This window comes from Mixophyes fleayi, chromosome 6, assembly GCF_038048845.1.
Source record: "Mixophyes fleayi isolate aMixFle1 chromosome 6, aMixFle1.hap1, whole genome shotgun sequence".
Lineage (NCBI taxonomy): Eukaryota > Metazoa > Chordata > Amphibia > Anura > Limnodynastidae > Mixophyes > Mixophyes fleayi.
In genome coordinates this window covers 151595035-151619594 of record NC_134407.1, presented here as the reverse complement: position 1 = coordinate 151619594, position 24560 = coordinate 151595035, and the positions used below count along the sequence as shown (strand labels likewise).

Here is a 24560-nt window from a genome sequence, read left to right as displayed (position 1 = left end):
CTGAGGTGGAGAATAATAATGCTGGGTGTTTCTCTAGGTTGGTTGAATACAAACGATGGATAGCCAGTTATAGTTCCACAATAAAGTTACTTATTCACATTTGCTTCTGGTGATCTAAATCATCATTTTGAGTAAGCTAACTCAGTGATAGGAAACTTGGCTTAGCTGAAGGGGTGCATATGTGGCCCTCCAACCTTCAAAAAGGCCACACAGAGGAAGGAGGGTGACCCCGTCCTGCCTCATTATTAAGCAAAGAATAAGATCGGGAGCAGCCAGCTGGGTAAGGGGGGACACAAGTGAAGGCTCGGCAGGCTGCCTGTTGCCCATCACTGAGCGCCTTCTGGATACCGTTTATATTAACAGTGAGGACTTTATATTAACAGCCAGAGTGGCTTATTTATAGTTCCTATTTGGACACAGCTGTATCCATAGCGCCCAACATTCAGAATCCTGATAGTCCCGTCACGCCCGAACTTCACAAATGGGCCATAGTTGGTCTAAAACACCCACATTCCCATTAAGCGGGCAAAACGGTACATAGGGGCAGTTGGGAGGTATGCTGTATCAAATGCAGATACTTCAGTACTACTGTGCAACAAAAAAAAATCTCATAAAAAAATACAAAGCTTCAAAATAGAAAGCCACAAAGATAAAACAATATATGTAGTACTAGGTGCAGGAGAGAAGATAAAAATAACCAAAACGATAAATGTAAGTCCTCTGGAGCTTGATATCACTTATAAATTGTGCAGTAATTTTATGGTGTATTATTTATCACACAATCTGTGAGATATATTTTAGAGTTCTATTTATTAAGTGGTGATAAGCCTTAACTCTGATGAAAATGTCTGTTTTTGCTATACATACTGATATTGCCAAGCTCGTTTTCACTGTGGATTGGTATAGCTACACGAAAAAATGTCACTTTATTAATCAGTGATAATGTTAACTTTTTGCCTCTTTTATTTTAATTTCTCCAGAACTATTGATATACTACAGATCTCTGCCCTGCTGAAGGAGAAACACTAGAGAGATTTTTCACCTCTTCTTGGTTCCTCCTCTGAAGGCTTCTTGCTCCTCAACTCCTGCCTGTCACACATAGCAGTATAATAGGTCTTAATAGGTCTTACTTCAGTCTCTACCCTCATGGTATATGGGCCTGCAGTCACAAATGCAAGTTATGGGCGGATAATAGGATGGCTAGCATTTGTACCTCAGTGGCAGAATCAAGAAGAAATAAGGGAAGCATTCAGCTGTCATTCTCCTGCATGCCCCACTCATTACAGACTCCTAATCAAGTTGTAAACCATCTAGCCACTCAAAGCAGATCAGAGGTGAGAGATTCAATGAGGTGCCAAAACATATATCTTAGTGATATATAATGTTGGGCACCCATCTAACTTAAGTGAAAATAAAATTCCTAAGGTGTGGGGTGAAGAGCCAACAAGAAATGGTTTAAAAATCCCTTTTATCAGCAGTACAGGTATTCCTCACTTAACGACCTAGTTCCGTTCCAACGACTAGGTCGTTAAGCGAATTGGTCGCTAAGTGAGTACAGTACTGTATACATATGCATGGCAATAAAAAATCAGCATGTGCATATGCAGTTTTATATTCCTCCCTTTAGTAAAAAGATATTATGTTTAGTTAATGTCCTTGCAGTATTACTTCAGAACCAAGTGCTTTCAAGTACTGTAGAGCTAACTTACCGCACGATGGAGACTGCAAGGGTATCAGGTGCGTCTTGTCTTGTCTTCTTTAGCTCAGAAAGAAACTATGCGGGCACTACGGGCGTGGTTACGTCCCGTCGCAAGGGCACAGGTCATTAATTTCCCCTATTGCTGAGCAGCGGAGCCGGATGTAACAACGGGTCGTAAGTCCGAATGGTCGCTAAATAGGTCGGTCGTTAAGTGAGGAATACCTGTACAGTGTGCATTCCATGAGGGGTCTATCAAGACTGAAATGTCCCATTCTTTTCAATTGTGTGCCCTCACACACAGCTTGTCTACCTCGTAAGTAGTACTCTGATTTTATTTCCTATCTTATTTTCTGAAACTCTTTTGTGCAACATATTGTATGTCTTTGTTATTAATTTTTGTAAAAAAGCCTTGGAAATATTTTTCAGATTACACATTTTATCTAGCGTATTTCTCCGTGATTCTTTATGAACTTACGAAGCCCAGGGAGGCTCATGCTACATGTGTATGTGATTTAAGTGTGAAACATTAATAAGTGGTTCTGGTGACCATAAGGACACCATAATAAATCCTTTGTGGTGGCAGAAAAGGTGTATTCATTGTTGATTAACTAAGGTGACGCCAGTCACAGCCAGCTGTTCGGATTGCTGTATCTGGGACTGGCTGGGCGTTCGTGACAAACTGGTTGGCAATGGTGGGATTGATAATATTTTTCTTTTTATCATAAGAACTTAAGTGAATTATTGGTGTGTGATTCTAGAGAGAGTCAACATCCTAATTGAAGCTCAAGGCTCACAAATTTTAAAGGACATACTGCACATCTGTTCGACCTTTTTCTATTTGGTGGACGTGTGAGGTCCAGGATGGCCACTGACTATAAGCAGATGAAAAAGGATGAGCTTTTGGCTTTGTGTGACTTAAGAGGAATTGCTGTCATGCTCATCAGGAGAGTAACTGATTCAAGCGCTTATGGAGGCTGATCAGAAACTGAAAGGTGGAGGAGACAGTGGTAAAAACCTCTCTGCTTCAGAAGAACAGTCAGCACTGGACAATACCACAAATACCTCTGTTGAATCAAGTGCGGAGTCTACCCTGGACAGTTACCTTCATACTGCTCTCAAACAGCTGAAGGATGCTGACCCGGCAACCTCACTGCGGCTGATCCAGCAACTACAAGAGGTTGCAGAATGCTGATCGGACAGAGAGGCTGCTGAACGTCAAGTCGAACGTGAATACCGGTTAGAGTTAGCCAGGCTCAACGGCCAGTCGGCGGACCGAGTCCGGGTAGGAAAAAAACAGGCATGACCAATGTCCCATGTTGGAAAAAGACGGCGATCTTGACACGTCAGTTTAAACTGGACCCAGTGAGTGGCCCAGCTATTTAACCCCTGGACTGAGAGGGAAAGCTTTAGAAGCGTTTGCAGACCTTCCCCAGGAACTGGACGGCGATCATGTCTTTTTACTTTGTTTCAACATAACTACTGAGGCTTACCGGCGGAAATTCCGGGACTCAAGGCACAGTCCCTTTGATACTTATGCCAGACTGTTAGCGCAATTATCATCCATAATGCATCAATAGATTGAGAGATTGCAGGTACTGGACTATGATAAGTTAAAGGATCTTATTCTCCAGGAGCATTTCCCCACACTTTGCCCAGCTGAGGTGAGGGAATGAGTTTTGGATCGTGACCCTAAGACAGCGCAAGTGGCTGCTTGCCTGGCCGACAAGTACACAGTTACCATGGCTCCTGTAACGAAGAAGAAGAGTTGGGGACCACAAAAGCAAACTACATGGAAAGAGAGGCAACATGGAGGATCACCCCTGAGTTCCCTGTCAACCAAACCAGCTGTTGCTGCATCTTCTGGGGGGGCTGGGGGAAAACCTGTTTTGGCAACTGTCCCCTGGTGTTTTACATGTGATGAAGGTGGCACATCAGTGTCAATTGCCCCAAAAATAAGAAAAGTACTCCTTTTCCTGTGAGGGGGCCCAGCAGGAAAGCCAGTGCCAGCTGTCCTGTGTGCAGGAGGACGCCAAGAAGACTATTGCTGTACGAGGAGTAGAGGGCCTAAATTCTGAAGTACCCCTAGCCAGGGTGTACCTAGATTGGGGATCAGGCTGAGGGATATGAGATTTTGGGGTACTAGATAATCTGCCTGCCACTGTATTGTTAGGGACTGATTTGTGAAGGATGCACACTGCTTATATAAATGATAATGATGTAATTTCTGCTGCACTGGCGCAAACTAACCTTAACCTTTCCCAGGTGAACTCTGCTGACCAGCATAAAATAAGTGCAAAAATATGTAATGAAATTTCATGTGCTGCTGAGAATACTCATGCAGATTTGTAGATACCTGTGATGCAGAGGGAGGGTTTATGTGTCAATGTGTTTGATGATAATGCTCTTATTGGAGAGACTAACCCTTTATCACCTAAGTTGTGAATTTGACCAGGGCAAATTATGCGAGATTGTGCCTAAATGTGATACCATGTCTACTAATGTTTTAGGTAGGCAGGTCAATTTACATATACCCAAATCTGAAGGTGTCCCAAAGTGTGAAAATGTATCAAATGTATTAGCAGTAGTGACCCAGAGAGCAGCACAGAGGAGTTGTGCATTAACCCCGGAAAGTGTGGAGGGAAGTTCACTAGAAATGAATCCCCCTCCCTCACTGTAGGAGCTACAGATTCAGGCAGTGATTTCAAAGAGCCACCCCATGCTGTGTTCCACACTGACAAGCTTGGAAGTGATACCCTCAAATCTGAACAAAACACTGATCCCAGCTTATCAACAGTAAGTGGGAGGGTCAGTCAAGACTGTTTGAGAAGTAAGGAAGATACAATTTTTGGGGAAAATGGCCTTTTGTACAGAGAGAAAAATGTCACGAGTATGCATCCAGATTAAATTGCTGACAGGCAGCTAGTTGTACCACAAACCAATAGAAAAGGGTTGCTGAAAGTAGTCCATGAGATACCCCTAGCAGGACATTTGGTACATAATTTTTACTAAACACAAAAAGAAACAATTAGTGCGCACATTAAATCAGTGAAGGCACGGATTGGCTGCTCAGGATCAAACAGGTTGTCCAGACCTGTACAAAAGTATAAATAAATAAATCCAGCGCTCAAAATACGTACTCAATCCAAAAGTGTAAAGGTATAGCTGTAGTATACGTTGGCCGTCTTCTTGATAGATGTAGCTGTAAGTGAAAGATGCTCCTGATGCAGTGTATCAGAGAGGAGAGTCGACGTGCGTCGACTTTCTCAATGGGAGATAGAGAGGTCATGGATGTGTATAAGTTTATATAGCCCATAGATTGTTTACCAGCAGGTAATCAACACTTGTTCCGAAGTGGGCATTGCGAGTAATCTATATCGGTAAGCCCTTCAGTGCATACATTAAAAAAAACAACATGTTATAAGTGCAATTAAAAAAGAAAAAGAAAAAAGAAAGGAGAAGAAATAAATTAAAAACAAGAAAAAAAGAAAAATGGATCTATGAATTAAAAACTATAGCCCCAGGGGGGGTCTAAACATAAATTTTGATATACAGAGCTGTATTTAGTCATCTCATAGGGTTTTTTTTGACCTGATGTCTACAGCCATACCACCTTGGAATAAGCCCAAACCCATCAGAACTTGGAAGCGAAGCCAGGTAGGGCTAGGCAAGTACCGGGAGGCATTGGGAATACCTAGTGCTGTATACCAACAGGCCATATCACCAGGGATGTCATCATTAGACACTTCTGTTACTTTCTAGTATTCATTTATCACTTTGCACTTCAATTAATCAGACCCCCCCCCCCCAACTTTTTGGGATATCCTGCTATTAAACACATTCTAGATACAAGACCAATTCTTTAAAATACCAAGCTGACAGGGGTAGATCCTATTACTAGACTATACTCAAGAGGAAATGTTTATCAATATGCAGAGTAGATGAGCCTTTCCTTATTTTATTTATTTTTATTTCCAATAAAATTTCCATTCGAATAGAGAACTCATGAGTGTACATTGTGACAATAGAATTTATGGCAAGATTACCCATATAGGATTTGTTAGAAGGTTATATTTCCCAATATATGTTTTAATATAACTTGAGAAAATCAATACTCAAGCCACGTATAGAGACTTTTATCCTATTAATATTTCTTATCATGTCTTTGGGACCAATCAACATTCCAGTGTTCCCTATGGTCAAACGATTTTTGTCTGCCAGCTACCTGCAATATTGTGGTTACACAGTTAGAAATTGTTTTATTAATTCTGTTAATATCTGCTCCCAATAATCTGTGTTTAATTGGTACCACAATATATATATATTTTTTTCTTCTTTTTTATTATTATTTTTTTCTTCTTTTTTAATTGCACTTATGACATGCTGTTTTTTTTTAATATATGCACTGATGGGACTGCCGATATAGATTAGTCGCAATACCCACTTCGGAACAAGTGTTGATTAAATGCGGTTAAAAAATCTATGGGCTACATAAACCTATACATCCATGACCTCTGTATCTCCCATTGAGAAAGTCGAAAGACGAAACGCGTTTGAATGCATTAATTTTCCATCACTATGATTCAATCCGTACACTGGAAGTGACCAGAAGTGATGTGCATGCAGACTCTTCTTTCTGATTTACTGCATCAGGAGCATCTTTCACTTACTGCTACTGCTATCAAGAAACCGGCCAATGTATACTTTATGCCATCATCTTTAGGGGGAGACCCATCCACAGCAAGTATATAGGAATATCCTATACCTTTTATTATTAACTTTTTGCTATATTGGGACGAGACTGTTTCCTCAATGTTGGACAATTTGGACACCTGCTTTCCTTTTTATGCCTATTAGGGAGTAATTGGGAATCTGATTTTCTGCCTACTACTTTAGATTTAGTTTCTAGGACTATTGCTACTAATTCTTTTTATTCCATTTCTAATTGTGTAGTATAAGATGTAAATGTTGTATTTGTATTCATTATATAAGTTTGTTATATGTGCTAAGAGATATACCTTTACACTCTTGGATTGAGTACATATTGTGAGCACTGGATCTATTCTAGTTTACACATAATTGTTACTGGCCTGGCATGCTGACTGACGTAGACTAGTACTGTCGCTCGTGCCATGTGTGCCAGGTCGTTGGGAAGTCTGGTGATGTGGGGAGGGGCCCTCTTATTCCACTGCCCATCATATCAGAACCCTTTGAACGGGGTGCTGTGGATATTGTGGCTCCCCTAGCCATTCCCAGTAGCTCAGCGAAAGAGTACACTGTAGTGAATTATGCTACTAGGTACCCAGAAGCAGTAGCTCTTTTCTCCATTCGCTCAGACAAGGCATCAGATGCCCTTATAACTATTTTCTCCAGAGTAGGGTTACCAAAAGAAATGTTAACAGATAAATGGTACCCAATTCTTGTCTAGCCTCATGCAGAGTCTGTGTAAAAAGATGCAGGTAAATCATTTAATTACTTTCCCGTATTACCCGCAGGCCAACAGGCTGTGCGAGCGCCTTAATGGCACCCTAAAACAAATGCTTAGGACTTTTGTGGAGTCGCAGGGAAGAGACTGCGAGAGGTTCCTGCCGCATCTCCTCTTTGCATACCACGAGGTACCGCAGGAATCCACTAGCTTCTTACCCTTTCATCTCCTGTACGGGTGCCGGGTGTGCGGCCCGTTAGTTAATCCAGATCCAAAACCAAAACCAAAACACGGGGGTCAGTGAACATCTCTAATGTTTACATGACAGCTAACTGAAAGAAAAATAGCTATTACCATCTCTGCATGCCAGCTCACACATTCTAAAGGACTATACATTAATAATAGGAACAACTGTATAAATCTATTTTCTGGATTAAACATAATGATAATAGGCCTGAATTATTAATGAAAGTTAAGCAAAAAATTGAGTAAGTTTTCTGGATAAATCCATGCTGCAATGCACAGGGTGAAAATGAGTTTATTATTTTGCACATAAGGAAAATACTGCCTGTTTTTTCATGTAACACAAAAAATACTTGGTAGCTTATTTGTACACTGAAATTTAAAGTTGATCTAGGACATGCCCTACTCCAAATATAAATCTGCCATCAATTATAAATGTACGCTCCCCTCCAATGCAACATGGTTTTCCCCGACTTGCTTTTGCTTAACTTTCCTTAATGAATCAGACCTATTATCATTAACAGACAGCAGATTAAAATCTGCCATAAAACAAAATGGCTGCATCCTGTAGAAAAACTAGTGATTTAAAAAACAAATATTTTATGACTATAAATGTGCACATCAAAAAGTAGTGTAGCAAAGGAAATTTAAGTGCTTTATATGAGTGTAATTACACTCTAATGTAAGGCCATTAGGGAAACAAATTGAGTTGTAAATCTCATCATACAGATAATATAGTCAGTAATAATAGGCCAATATGTTAGGGCTTAACATTATTGCCACTGCACTATAAATTATTTTCATCTTTTGGCCCTTCCCTTAAATACTGCTGTGTTTTATTTATTAGGAGTTGTGCTGTATAATAGTAAAGTGTAACATGTACTTAAAAGTAACAGTTTTGTGTAATAAGCCACTGGGGAGTGTAATTAGCATAAGATAGTCAGAACAAGGATTACACAGACATGTGTCTATAGCTAAGACAATGGGGCAGGGTGAAAGGAATTCCCCAAAGGAATATTTAAAATGCTGTCTCCAAAGAAACAAACCCAAAACGGATGATGAACATAAGACAGTTCATATAGATGTAATACAGACCAGATGTTTTTCACTGACTTGTAACAAAAACAGACAAAGAGAAGCTAATTGAATCCACAGAGATCAATGACAAATAAAAAGAAGAAAAAAAGAATGTATAATACATACATTTTTTCCTTTGGCATGCTTAAAATAGGAGTTGTTTTTTAAATTCTTTATTTGGTTTGGTTTTATGGGCCCATGCTTTCAAAATTCATTATTCAGTCGAGTCATTTACATACTGACATGACAACCCTGAAAGGCTGCAATGAGCATAAATATAGTGGCACAATGTTACAGTGGTTAGCATTGCTGCTTTATAGCAGTGGGTCCACGTGCTAGATACCAAGTAGGGCCCTATATATGCGTAGTTTGTACATACTTTAAGTGTTTGCTTGGGTTTCCTCTGAGTGCTGCAGTTTACTCCCAAAATCCAAAAAAAGAAAGATACTCGTAGGCTAACTGGGTTATGACAGAAATAGCAAGCCGACTGGTGCTTGCGCAGCTTGATGCCAGACTGGCCGTGTCGCTGGGGAGGTGAGCTTAGCTTCCCCAGTGATATTTTTTGATTAATTGATGCAAGTGAAGATTTTCTACCACGGCAATAAGCAGCGACAGAAAATGTTCTTTATGGCAGGGTCTTGGTTGGACCTCTATGGGAATAATATTGAGACTATATAGGAATACTTTGCATTGGGATACAGTATGGTTATATGTGATCGATATGGGACAGTATACGTTTTATATTGGAAGCAGTATTTTATATGGGAGACCAGGATAATATAGATGTTTCTTCGGGACAATGATAAGGAGCATATGTATACTGAGGAGATTATATATATATACACACACACACACACACACAACCACATATATTCCACTGTTTAATACAGCAAGCAGTGGTGTTTATATTGGCACAAGCAGTAGTAATGTTATATACAATGGGACAGCAACTGTATCGGTACAACCTGTATTGAGAGCAGAGGTTGTGTTTGTATTGGGACAGTGAAGCTGTATTGGGTGCAAGCTGTATACCATACTTACCAACTTTTTCCTCTTTGCCTCCGGGAGATCATGGAGGGGAGGTGAAGTGTGAGGACAGAAGGAGATAGGGCGTGGCAAATTGCGTAATTTTGGCCCCATCCCCGGGACATAATGACACAAAACTATCATTATGCCATGAGGATGGGGTTAAAATGATATTAATACCGGAAATTGCGTCATGGAGGCTCCAATCCTGCCCACTTCACTAGGAAGTGGGCAGGATGTGGGAGGAATGGCCTACTCTCCGTGAGTCCTACCTGGAATTCAAAAGTTGCCTGGACATTCCAAGAGACTAAGCAAGTATACTGTATATGGAAGAACAGGGTTTATACTAGGATATTGCTTTATATAAAGAGAGATGCTTACTGACCCCCGTGTTTTGGTTTTGGATCTGGATTACCTTCGTGTTTTGGTTTTGGCAAAACCGCCCCTGCACGTTTTGGTTTTGTTTGGTTTTGTTTTGCAATTTGTAAAAAAATTCAATTTTTGGGGCCTAAAACAACATAATTTAGTGCTCCACCTGTTTCTTGGATAAGTGAGGTAATTCTACAGCTAATAAATGTCAATGAGCGCTGACCCCCCGGGATTTGTGCTTTTATCAGACACACACCAATCAAGGGTGCCAGACAATGCACTAAAAAGAGCTATTGAAATCCATAGCAAAAAAGGCAGTTGGGTGTCTATCTGTATATTACACTCTACACTTATAGTTAAATAGAAAAAAAACTCAGCCTGCAAAGACTGTACGATCAATAGAAATGCCCCAAACACTTGTAGTGCAAATTCAGAAATATATAATGCTGGTATATAATAATTTCAACACCAGAAATTAGGTTTTTTAGAACAGGGAAATATCTGACACCCCAAACACTTGTAGTGTAAATTAGGAAAAATCCCTCCTACTACTCTCTTCCTTCTCAAATTACTGGGACCGTCACCTAACCCTTCTCTCTCCCTCTCTCAAATGGCGCTAGATGTCTGTGGAGGTGGCTATATATTAATTCTGAAAATCTCGAGATCCGACGACGTCACAGTGACGTTTTGCCTTGTTTTGGAATCCGAACAGGCGGGAGAGTACCGAGCCGACTTGGATCGGGACTCAAATTCCAGAAGTACGGGCGGGTTCGGTTCTCGGGAAACCGAGCCCGCCCATCTCTAATATATATACACACACACATATATACACATATTATATGTTGAAGTCGTATAATTGGATGAACGAAAGTATATTGGTTTAATATCGTTTTGTTGTGCGATTGCACGGTAAAATACGCATGCACACACTCGCATTACAACATTTCGTTATTTATATAATTCATATTGGTACCGTTACACTGTAATTTATGAGCAGATAGTATTTGGTTTATTAGTAGTATATATATATATATATATATATATATATATAATGATTATATGTACACTTCAGTGATATTCAAGGTTCAAGTTATAGGAAAGGTATCCTGCCTAGTGTCATATTAAAGCCCTATTCATCAGCAGCTGTCCGGTGCAGTCGACGAAGAGATCGCACATTGCATACTTTAGTTATTGATATTAGGGAATAAACCTTTGTATGATGTTGGCTATGAAATGCTAATTGACTTAGTTGTAACTGGAGCATTGGCGGGAAGAAAGGAGCAGATCTCCTGGAGAGATTACCCCCACCTTTGGATTCCTTAGATTGAATCAGTCTATGACCTGTTTACCCTGGACCCACCCAACGTCTGGACCTATAGAAACAATCTATGTCATCTCTATTGTTCTCTGTAACACTGACTGTGTATATATGATCATAGCTGTGCACCCAGCTCTCAGACTTCACTGATCACAGTATTCTAAGGTGAATCACTGTCCAGGGGTGCCCGTGGTTAGCGCAGCGTAGCGCAAGCGGTATGTATTTATCTTTTGGTATTGGTTGTACTGTACTGTATCATAATATAAAAATGGATTGAATTGTTGACTATTTACATCTGCTAAAATAAATCACTTTGTGCTTTGGAAACACATACAATTGATTGGGCAATGCTAATTTGAAAACGATAAAATTACTTTAATAATTTGGGGGCTCGTGAGTTTAGGATGTTACGTTATCTGAAGGTACGCAACGCTTGCGGACTTCGGTTGCTCAACAAAGGGTGGATAGTGACGGACGCGTCTCATACAGGAAAGAACGCAATGTGTTCAAAACCTGTTGTCCATTTTGTGTTGAGAAGCCAAATGTCCGCAGTTGCGTAAACTGAAGGAACGCTAACTAGAATCTAGGGACAGGAAAGAAAAATGTTTCTTTTTATTGTCGTTTTGCGTTTTAAAAGGTATTGCATTGCATAGGGTATGCGTATTTCCTGCTCAGCATATGCTAACTTCCGGTATTGTTGCCACGTGCTTAAACAATTGTGTATAATGTCTATTATATATGCATACTGTAAGCACTTGGTAAAGTCTCTGAAAAGATAGTGCCATTGTTTGGGAAAGTTATTTTCTGTGCAGAAAACTAAGGTGTATGTGTTTGGTGATTGTATGATTTTGGAAGTGAAAGTTGATTTACTGTCAAAAAGACAGGGATATCGGTTGCCGTTTGACGAGGCGGGCTGAACAACCGAGGTAGTATACAAGGCAGGTATACTGGCAGCAAAAGCCCTGTTTGAAAAGAGAACAGTTAAAAAGCTTTGGGAAACTTTCTCCCCAAGAGTAATCGCAAAGTTTAGCAATAGTTAGTATTGCTAAGCGGTGCGATGGGACCGCATGGTTTATTGTGCAACCGTGCTTGTGACTTGGGTTGAACAGCTGGAGGAATTACGCTGGTACAAACGGGTAAACTCCGGTACTACCAGTTCAGTAATACTCAACAGATTTTGTGGAGACCCAGGATATCGAGGAGCTGATATTTCTGTTGTCCATAGTGATATTTCTGTGTTAGGAGGTGTGTGGGCGTAGCCTGTGAAACCGTCCACGGATAAAAAAAATCTCTAGTAGGTTCGGTTTGAAAGAAGAACAGGTAAAAAGTCTTTTTTGCGTAGCGTTGAGAAATAGGTTGTTTTCACAATGGGTGCTAAGCAAACGCTAGAGATGGTTGATGTTGTGCTGCTTAAGGAAGGACCAATTGATTCGGCGAGGTTCCGTATGTTTAATAAGTATGGTGCGTATGCAACGGCATACTGCGACAAATGGGTCAAGATAACCCGGGAGTGTGTGAAACCTTTCCCAAACATAGGTAGTCTTGATTCAGAGGTGTTAAATAATGTTAGAGATAAAGTGCGGTTGATTAAATCAACAAAAATGAGAATTTAACATGATGACTGTTTAAAATTGTGGCAAATGGAAGGTAACACGTGGCAGAGCAGCAAATGCACAGCGGAAATCAGCGTACTGGAAATGAGCGTTCCGGAAGTGTGCGTTGCAAAGCGTGGAGAACTGAGCGCAAGCACGCCCTTGACAAATTCGGTCGGGGCGGAAAGTGCAGCCAATACCAAAAATGTGAAAACTGTAACTAGTAACTTGTATGTTGTTTTAAGTAATGTTAAAAGTAATGTTTCAGGACAAGGAAAGGGAACGGTTCCACCAGCAGGGGCAGCGGCTGAAAGTGGTGAGAATAATGTAAAGGTTATCACAGGGGGAGACATCCATTGTACTGCAGCAGCAATTTCAACAACTAGTTCAGGATTTAGTGATTTGATAAGTCTGCATCCTGTCCGCACAACAGCAGTTCCCAATGGGAAGGCGGACAGAGATGATGAAGTTCCTTTAAAACATGTAGCAAAGCATGATCCATGCACTAGGTCTGAAACATTTTTAATTTTGTCTGATTTCCCTGATCCTAGGAAGGATTTGACCAAATGTCAGAAGTTTATTAGATATTATGGTAATGTGTACGAGCCAACTAATAACGATTGGCGAGTATTATTGAAGACCTGTCTTCCTCCCAATACTGATATACAAAAGTTCATTAAGGATTGTATGTTGGAGGAGGATGAATCCTTAACCGAGGATGATAATCAGGACAATATTAGACATATAATCACACGGTTGGCTATATATTTTCCAGTGATAGTGGACTGGAGTGAACTTTTTACTATCAAGCAAAAAGATAGTGAAAATGCGACAGACTATTTTTGCAGGGCTCTGATAGCGATGGCCAAATATACTGGGGTATCAGACATAAAGGATAATGTACACTACAGAGAGGTTGCTGTTAACGTTCTAATGGATGGCCTCAGGGAGGACTTGAAGTTTGCACCAGTCTTTTCATTACCACACTGGAAAGGAATCACTGTAAATGTTCTCAGGGAGTCAGCCATAGGACATGATCAGAATATAAATAAACAGAAAGAGACGCTAAGTGATAGATTAATGATGGTGAGTATCCAAGCACTGGAGGGACGGCACACACAACCACAGCATAATAACACCTGGTTTAAGGAAAAGAAACAACATGAGCTGAGAAAGTGTTTTAGATGCACTAAAACGGGACACCAAGCAAAAGACTGTACAATGACAAGAGCGGAAGCAAAGAGACTTGGCCCATCTAAGGGTTGGAAACCACATAGACACCCACAAGTCTCAGAGGTTCCCTAACAATGGATTGCACACCCCATAGCAACTAATACTTTGGGGGAGAAATATAGCCGACTCTAGAGTTAATCTGTGGTAAGTATTAAGGTGAAAGTTTAGAAAGAAACTTATTTAAAAGGTAATCTTTGTTGATTTTTTGTTTGTTTTATGTTGTCACATGTTTGCTTTCCTAAATCGCTGGCCGATGGTAAAGAATGGAAATGTTTGTTTTGTTTGCTGTTTTGAGATAACTATCTCGTTTCCCTCTTACAGATAAAGGGTACACGAAAGAAATATAGACTTAGTGTTTACAAGGGTGGGATAGAGAAATAGAAAAAAAATCACTCTTGAAAAACAAATTAACAATAGACAATTGGAACACTCTTTGTTTTAAGCTGCAGTGTCTCATGATAATTTGTTTGGCTGAGAATCATTATCCAACAATGAAGTATGTACACACTTTGCTCCAAAATATCGTTTTGTATCTCAGATGAGTCATCAAAAGTTAATTTTTACATTTCTCTATCATAAGTTAGGAAAGTCCGTTAAAAAGGTATGTAGTCAATGTGATACCGAGTTCTTAATGAACAAATGACGGACGACACTGGATTGCACGGTTAAGACCCCCTAGTCAAGTATGGGGAGGGGTCATAGTTAGAAAATAGCTAAGGGGAGCAGTGGAATGAATACAGCCATTTTCCCATAGAGTCCAATCCAGCTGTCATTTGTGTTGTATAATCTCCCTTTCTACATGTATGTTTATATTCAAATCTTTGTATTCCCATTATTCATTGCTTTCTTATTTCTCATTCTTTACACAAATGCTAGTACCCCTCTATCTTTCTTTTTCTCTCTTTCCCTCTCTTTCTCTCTCTCTTTTTCTCTCTCTCTCTGCTCTGGTAGAGATAAAATCAGACACAGTCTCATCAATGGGGCTAAGACATATTTTTTTTTTTTACATAAGACAAATTCAGAGATACACACACTAGAGTTTATGAAACAGTCAGGGGTTTTGTTTTTATGTGTATAGAAACTGCTGATTTTAAGCAGAAAGGTTCTGTTGTGGAAATACGATTCATGTTTTATAGATTGCATATCTGTTTTGTTTTTGTTTTGGTTCGTGCCTCCTGTACAAAAATGTGCCTTTATATGGATGCACAAAGGGTGGAGACAGGAGAGTGCTAGAGGATAGGCATACAGATATGCATCTCTGTGTAGAACATTGGAATAGGATTTGTGCCACAAGATACGACATAATGTGAAACCCTAGAAAATGTAGAAGTTTTGTGTTTTATATTTTTTCACTTTTAGACAGACATGTAATAGCTACTGTTATATTTGAAGAAAGTGTTATCCCTTTGTCTTTCTCACATAGTCAAGTAGCTGAATGTGAGGTACTGAGAATGGCATGTGAGTTGGTAGAGGGAAAATCGATTGATATACATTGGTCTTCAGCATTTTTCTAGTCTAGGGGGCGATGTTGAGTTGACTGAGAAATCTTTTTAAAGCAATACCAGCACATGAGTAGGACACTACATAGAGGACTTTAAACAGTGACACAGTTACCAAATGAAGTAGCTGCTAGTAAAGTCCACACTTACACACACGACTATACATGGCTGTCACACAAGGGCGAACATAACTGTCAAATAGACAGCAGGGTTTTACGTGACAGCTAACAAATCTATGTTTTGTTTTGTTTTTCATTGTATTGTTTTAGTTTTAAAATGTGAACACACACACACAAACATGCACACATACACATATTGGTTAATATATGAAGATTTGTGTTACCTGAGGAATAAACTGTCTGGAAGGTGAAGAGATGTGGTGAGGAGTCTGGTGGACTCTGGAGAGATGGACAAGGTAGACCAGAAGCTCCCAGAGTGTATCTCCCAGTCCCAGAGGAGGCAGCAAATGGTCTGGCTCAGCTGGGTACAGAAGGTATGTGCAAGCTGGTAAGAGTATATTGGGGTGCACCAGACATTTCGTCTCAAGCTAGTAGGACGGCAACGTCCTATCTTGATTAAGAGAACATCAGGAAAATGATACCAATAGAGCCATCCCATATCCCTCCTGCTGATGGGTTTTCCTCCAGGTAAAACAAATCCACGTCATCCAATTACCACCATGCAGGATCCATAAGTATACACTGGTGTACCGATAAAATATGTCTAGGTAAAGGTGTATTGAAATGTGTCTAATAATATATTACTATGTCATACTCAAAGCTTTTGTTATCCAAGGTGATAGCCCTAGAGTTATAATAGGTGATAGGTGTATTCATGTTATTGATAAAAAATGTATAACATATGAGTAGTGGTAACAAATTACATGCTTTCGATTAGCCATAAACCAGTGTGAACATAAAGTAACGGTACTCGGTAGAACGAATTGAATAGAATAAGAGTTGGAACTTGATTGAAGTGACTGATAGCTTCGGCCACTAGTCCTTTCCCGCTACCAAAAGATCACTCCTGGGCAGACTCTTAACCTGTCAGTTTTTGAAATGTTCTTGAACCCTCATGAGATGAGATTGTAACTGGGAGGCTAGGTTAGACCTTGAGAGAAGGTAAATAGTGAGACAGCAACCGAGAACGTCCAAAACACTGTTTCCTGAAAAGTCACACTAACTGTCAGGATGTTGGATCGGGAGAGTAAGTTGTGGAGCAATAATTTCTTAGGCTCAGGTTATTTGACAGACAGGTACCAGGTGTAGGCTACCAGCATCACGGCTTCAAGGGTAGCAGAGACACACTGGTGCCCATTCCACCCACTGCAGAGGGGCCAACACTCAGAGAAGGGTCCAAGGGCAATAGTGAGTCTGTTCTGGAAGGCCTCAAATGCAGGTAGTAGCACCTGAGCCAAAGGCTAAGACAGTTGTCCAGCATGAAGTTGTAGTTTTTCCTGTTTTGTGTTCTCTCATTTCATTCTCTTTTCATTTCTCTTTTCTTTTTGAGTGCAATATCTACTGGTGTGGTTGGCTCAGGAATGTTGTAAAGCATGGCATAATAGGAATGCCATCAGTATTGCATGGTTGAAATTGCATTCTGCATATCCTAGTGATCTTTGACCATGTTTATAAAGGAGACTTGCAATGTGCCCCAGTTTGTTCCCTCACTGATAGTATTTATGTTTGCACCGTCTCAAGGCCTTTTGTCCTTTCGCTTATTAAAGGCAGTTTTCCATTTTTTACCGTAAGGGCCATCCTGGCCAGGGAGGATTTGTGACTGGTTTGCATATCTTAAATTGTAAGTAGTAGCTGCCATTTAAGGGTTACTTTTTGTTTTTTCAATGAAAGTTCCTGATTGAATACGCTTAGAAGAAATGTAATACAAAGTCTACAGGGCCACTGCTTAGAAGGATCTCCAGTAGTTTAACAATGCAGACCCCAGCTCTCTGGTGTTGTTACAATGCAGACTCTCAGCCCTCCGGTTATAGTACAAGGCAGACCCCCAGCTCGCTGGTGGCAGAACAATGCAGAGCAGAGATATATTGTGGGGATTGCAAATTGGACCCTAGATCTCTTGTGGCATCACAAGTACCAAACAGACCTTGTCCCCTTGGTGCCCTTATCTCTTGGGGAAGTTACAGTCACAATTACTACAGTATTAACGGCACTCTGATTGGTAAATTGCCCCAGCCACCACCAATGGTTGGATGCTCTTGACTGGTGAATGGTTCAAGCCATCCACCTATCAAAGGATCTGCATCATAATGATGTGTGCAGCAGAATGGAGAGGGTCCAGTCTGCTCTTTTAATTTAATGGGAAGGTTACTTCTCAAAATGTATTCCAGGCTTGCCTCCTGGGCTGTTCTCTCTGCTGCATGCAACAAAACACTATGGCGAGTGACTTACTTCCATAATCCGTGAAGGCGAATTCTCCTCATGCTGCAGCCATTTCTTTAAAATTTTAGAAAACTCAGCCAATTGCGCTCTGACCGGTTTTTCTTTATCATAGCGCCATTAGTGATAGCGCTGGGCTCGGCCTGGCCCGGAAACTCCAATGCGAGCCAATATCTCAGACTTTAGACACAGACAATCAGAGGCACGTTCCTCATCTAGATCCATATAAGCTCGCTGAGCTTCACCAGTCAGATATGGTGCCAATCTCTCAGCCCAATCTTTAGGAGGCCATTTTGCCCTTTTTGCAAGTCTCTCGAAAGACACCAGATATGCTTCTACGTCATCAGCTGGTGACATTTTCTGGAGAACAGAACCAGGTGGTTTATTTGTCATGCCTCACCTGGCTTAACTCTTCTCTTAAGAGCCTTGTGTTTTCCACCTGTGCCTCGGCAACTTGTAGCATCTGAGCTTGCTGCTGTTGCTGCGCAGCGGCCACATTCACGAGGGTTCTCAGTACTTCCTCCATGTTGATGTCTGCGCGGGTTAGGTAGCGAAAACTTGCTTCCCGGAGCATCCCACTCCTGACACCACTTGTGGCAGGAGCCCGCTACTGCAGAAGCACACGCGTACAACTTCTTCCTTTTTATGGTTCTTTATTGTCAGGATGGTAATAATGTTTTGACACCGTATACTTGCACAGCAATTATGGAGACCCTCAACACTTACTATACATAGTCCAGCTCTCTGTCCAGATCAGCCAGCTAGCCCAGCGTTGATCTTCCTGAACAATAAAACAAGCAGGGTTTTATACCTGACACTCCTCCCACAGGCCTAGCTTGATGGACAGGTGACACACCCACCTTCTATTTAAAAGGAAACGCCCATCCCTGGCTCTGTTTAGACTATCAGACCCACCCTGTCTGTTTGCTGAGAGGAAGCAGCTTTTAAATCATGTAAGTAAACCAATTTTAAACTACACATATGTTTTTACCTGGTTTAATCTCCACCTAGGTACATAACTGTGCCAATGTTTTACTCTACTTCCCTGCTTTCTCTGCATATTGCCAGCTAAATGCCTCCTTTTGTTACAATATATATATATATATATATATATATATATATATTTATATACATACATTGCTCTCCACATATGCATAGTGTATATAATACAGTATTAATCAAGGATAACAGATGATCTATAGTATTGACACTATTATATACATGATGCACTGTATGAGAAATTGTGTATAAAATTTTGGCAACATCATCAAACTTTAGAAAGTCGACCTTTGTAGAACAATGTTTCCTGGATCAGAATGATTACACACACAACTATGTATGCTGCAGAAGATATTAGCTTGAAGAAAATCAGGAATCAATTATGTGATTGTATAAATAATCACTTATTTCCATGTAAATAAGACAACAGATATTTACCAGCCCTCAAAACCGCAAATAGCCCTGTCAATAATCTGATCTAGATTCAAGCAGGTACTACTTTTGTAGTAAATAAAGAAGACATATTTGCTGGATGTAAAACTCTGGAACAATATTAACAGTGCTGTTGAATTTAATGCAAGTGTCATTTTTGAACACACGTAGTTCTGAGTAAAGCCAACAGTTATAACAGTTACTATAAGTGTCTCACAAAAATTAAATTCCCTGATTACATTGTCAACTGGTTCCACTGTATGTCTGGCTGCCATTTATACAATGTTTAACTCCCTATAATAGCTGTAATAACCTAACACTGCCGGCAAATGAAGGATCTGACCCCAGGGACTACTGCGCATACGAGGTTAAGGTCGAGCATGCATATTGCGATGGGACCCGGTACTGGTCGAAGAGAGACTTCTCCAGCACGATTAAGTTTATAGGACTCCATTAACAAAAAAAGCTCACGCCACCTCAAGATGGCGTATGATTTTTTTTTTAAACTGGCGGTGAAAAGCAAAGCTTGTTAAATTTGACTCACAGCACAGTCCCCATAAAAGTCTATGGGGACTGCAGTGACCAGCATTAAGCTGGGTACAGCCTACAGAAGTTTCGACCAACTTTTTATGCCGAGCGATTTTACATGCGATCGATGGTCCGATCGCTCGGTCCATGGACTGCATACACACTAACCTTGTTTAGGACGATAAAGGGAAGAGCGGACGTCCCTTTAGCGACTTTTTACAGTCATGTTGTCGTGAGCAATGATTGTAATTTCGTACTCACTGTTAATCTCCTATAAATAACAAAAGTGGTCAGGAAGAGGTTAACATCCCATTAGCATTATATAAAGATAATATAATTGAGGCAGATATCAGTGTACCATCATGTTAACAAATCTGAATGTTCTACAATCATCATCATCAATTTATATAGCGCCACCGTGTTAGGAACTCCCAAGTCAGTACAGTGAAACTCGGGAACTACTCTGAAGGCCAGGTGTTCGCTGGAGCCCCTAGTGGTGGGGACAGACTGGGCTGCGGGCCGACCGAGGGTCGAGTAACGTATACTGACTTAAAGGAGTTCCCAGAAGTGGAGTGATTGGTGGACTGTAGTATAAGAGGAATCCTAGGTCAAAAGGTCACAGGCACAGATGCAATATCCAAGGGCAAGCGAAGTGTCAAACTCACAGGCAGAGAAGCAAAATCAGAATTCCAGGCAAAAGGTCAAGGTCAGAAGAGAAGGGTCACAGGTCCAATAACAAGCAGGGGTCAAAACACGGGTAGTCAAATCCAAGGTAGCAGGAACCAAAATGGATAGCACAAGCAGGCAGCAGGACTGAGGACAGCAAACTATAACCGGCAGTGAGGCTGCAGACCTCACTGCCCTAAATACCACAAGCCACCAATCAGAGCCTAGATCTGAGTCTCACACAGCCCCCATATAAATTACATTAATCAGCCCACAGGCTGTGTTAAATTGCGCGCATGCGCCCGGCCACTAGTACCGCCGGGACGCAGCGCTAAAGTATAAGCGTCGGACCGCTGCCTTGGCAACGGCCGTCCAGGAACTGGAAATGACGTCCCGGTCGTCAAGGTGACGGCCGGGACGCTAGCAGACCCAGGAAGCGAGCCGCGGCAGCTCGTAACACACCGATTCCGCTGCGCTGTAGAGAACTCATTCACATCAGTCCCTGCGCCATTGGGGCTTACAGTCTAAATTCTCTAACAATCAAATGTACTGACTGATCAGTCAGATCCTCAAAAGGTATGAAACAAAGTAGAAGGAGCTGCAGAACTGTTACAACTACATTATATACTGAACTGTCTGTAGCAGCCGCAGTTCTTAAAAATGTTCTTCTACCATTGTAGTAGTGATTCAAGCTGCTGGCCTGGAGGAGAGCAGGGAGAGGGGTTGAACAAGGATAAAAACAGATGTGTGTAAAATATGAGGGGAGGAGTAGTAGTGGCAATAAAGAGCAGTTCAAAGCCAGGCATTTAAGCTCAAGCGGGCCACTGTATGTATGTAATATATGGTGCTGTGTAGCATGTAGCAGGATACTCACAGATGCCATGGACAGTTCTGGAAACCTGGAATTCACTTGTGAATGTAGTGACAACAGCACCTGGGACAATTGAAGTGGAACAGAATACTTTGCAAACTGTAACAATTCTAGACTTTCTCTGGACTGAACCTCGACTCCCAGTGGAAGCTTTTAATGGCTCTCTAACTGCTAACTCTCTGGAATTGACAGTTCCCCCTCTAGTAACTTGGCAGCTCTTTCGGCAAGATTAGCAGTTTTCTCTACATATTTGGTAGCTTTCTCTGTATATTTGGTAGCTCTCTCTGTCAAACATGCAGCATTCTCTGTAAGACTTACAGCTCTCTAAGGGATTCGTAACCCTTCTTATCGCCTCTGTTCACTCTATAATGGCAATGCTCTTTCTGCTTTTGCCAGGGCCGGTGCTAAGGTCCTTTGCGCCCTAGGCACACTGTCAAAATCGGCGCACATGTTAAAAATCGGCACCCAACCCCCCCCCCCGCCACACTTTAAAAATCGGCACCCGGAACACTGTCAAATTCGGCGCCCTCCTCCCTCTTCCCCACGTCTTTCCTTACCTTGCCTCCATAAAGCTGCTCCTCTCTGCTCCGTCTCCTCCCCTCCAATCACTGACACTGTCGGGCCGTGATGATGATGTCACGCCCGACAGTCAGTGAGTGGAGGGGAGGAGACGGAGCAGAGAGGCGGCGGTGTTGATCCATACCCCCTTCCTCCCTCCCCCCTCCCCGTTGATTTATCTGACCGCTGTGCGGTGGCCGTGGAAGGTACAGTCAGTGGTCGCCGTACAGTTTTAAAGTAATTTTATTTCTGAGGCGCCCTCCAGAGCCCGGCTGCCTAACCTTGCCTAATGGGAGCGCCGGGCCTGGCCTTTGCATGCAACATTAGTGGTTCTCTTCATTTAATCTGCTCTGCTTGTAAGATAGCAGTCCCTACAATGACCCTTCCTACCTCCTTTTCTGGCTGCACTCTTCCTCCCTCTTTTTCTGCTGTAGTGCAAATTTGACACATTTAGTGGCACCGATTTCATTTCCTTGTCTTTCACTCCTCGGGCATGCAAGTGTAGTCTTCAGGACCCAAGGCAGCATTGCTCTGCTTCCTGCCGGTGGCTCGTTCTTCCCTATGTCTATACAAGCATGAAACACCCTTAATATACAATTGAGCCAAGGATTACACATGAATAACCACAATCAACCATACTGTAAACGAAATGTATGGTCAGTCACAATACATCAAGTTAGGCACAGCAGGACGATAAATGCCCATGGATATATTTTCCAGGAATAGCTGAGCTGGACACAGAAGAATAGCGAAAAGCATCTGCTCTAGGTCATGGGCATAGATCTTTGAAGTGTTTTTAATTACATTATAAAAGATTTAATATAGTAAAAGGTATTTGAACACTTCCTTAAAACAATTCCCTTCTATTGACTTATATTTTAACCCATATTATCTTGTTTCTCTATGGATATTGTTCATTTATTGATCATTCCTGCCATGTACCTCCCCCCGTCCCAAAAAAAGGTGAACCAATTAAATAACCTGTTCAATACTGTTTACATCCATTTCTTTTATAAATAAGCTTTTTTTTTTTTTTTTTAAATCCCTTCTAATCCCTTCTAATGTTGCGGTGGACAAATTCATATTCCTGAAGGTCAAACAATGAGAATGTGACTAAAACAAATATTTCTGGGATTGTTTTTAGTCTAGACCTTTTCTTGTGTTCTGATATTTAGTGATAATTTGTCAGTGGTGACTGTCAGGAATTTTTCAATAAAACTGACAGTAAAAAATAGAGCCAGAACCCCTGGCAGACAGCAAGTGCAGTGATTCTGCAGATGTTTCTGTGGTATCGCAAGGAATTTAGAATGTGTGCATCAGTGTACCAACTAGCCAGTGAGGCACATCTGGTTAAAAAAAAAAAAGCTCTAAGGGGAATATTCAATTGTTGAACATCCCTGCGACGTTAAAACTATTACCGTTATTACGGTAATAGTAAGCTGGATTTCAGCTTGCGGCTCAGGGAGCTGCGAGCTGAAATCCAGCGAGAAAACTACCGTAATAACGGTATTTACGAGCACTATTACTGTAATAACGGTAATCGTGAGCGGAGCGCAAGATTTTTGGCGTTTCCGCCAACAATTGAATATGCCCCTAAAAGTTTAAATAAAAGAATAGTGGCCCAGTGACTCCAAATGACGTAGCAGGCTATCTTTTTAAATACTCATTAAATGTACCACACAAACTAGTAAAGTAAATTCCAAATCCAATAAATTTCAATGTTATTCAGATAATTTTTTAATATATGAGAATGATGTGATAAAAACCAATTCAGGAATATTTCTTTTCTAGAAAGAGGTGATATGTGCTGGCCAAATCCTTTATTTTGACTTTTATTTGCAATGTTATTGTCTCTCCCACAGAGTTATACAAGTTTATAAAGAGGTTATTTACCAGGATATCTTTGTAGTTGCTAGCGATAATCTTGATGGAAACAATTTCGTATAGAACATATTGAAATTATGGAAAAATACTTTTGAGGTTTATAGACGTGATTTGAAAGCAAATCTTAGGAGAAAGAATGCGACATTAAACAACATTGAGCTAATATTACTTAACCCTTTTGAGACATCAATCCAGGCATTTCAAGTAGATAATAGGATGTTAATACAGGTACTCCTCACTTAACGACTGAGTTCCGTTCCTACGACTAGGTCGTTAAGCGAATTGGTCGCTAAGTGAGTACAGTACTGTTATATGCACCTACATGTATTGTAATAATTTTTATTGATTCTGAATGAAGAAATAGACTAAAGAAAACTGTATTTTGTTAGTTTGCTTTACATTACATAACACAAAATAAACATGTGTACAGTAAAGCTCTATAAACAGCAGCAATTATAACAATGAGGACCCAGGGAGAACCTGGTCGTAACTCCGAGTGGTCATTAAATGGGTAGGTTGTTAAGTGAGGAGTACCTGTAACTTATTTAAAATCTTATCACAGAATTATCAATAAATCTCATCATTCCACCTGTATACAATTTAATTCCACTGTTCACATCTGTATTCCAGTTGGAATCCCAATCAACATGTTGAGTCCCACTGCTGTAACCAACTTTTTCACTAAAATACAATAGCAACAGGACTGGGTCACCCAATTGGTGATTTAGGCCCCTTCCTAGGGCTCGGT

General features: G+C 40.9%; 1 protein-coding gene and 1 pseudogene across 1 annotated transcript in view; one reads left to right on the top strand and one right to left on the bottom strand.

Moving 5' to 3' along the window:
• LOC142160429 (chloride channel CLIC-like protein 1) overlaps window positions 1-24560 on the bottom strand; it is a 284558-nt gene that overhangs the window by 16410 nt on the left and 243588 nt on the right. The gene's annotated exons all lie outside the window — the stretch shown is intronic.
• On the top strand, window positions 5293-5405 carry LOC142095597 (5S ribosomal RNA; annotated as a pseudogene).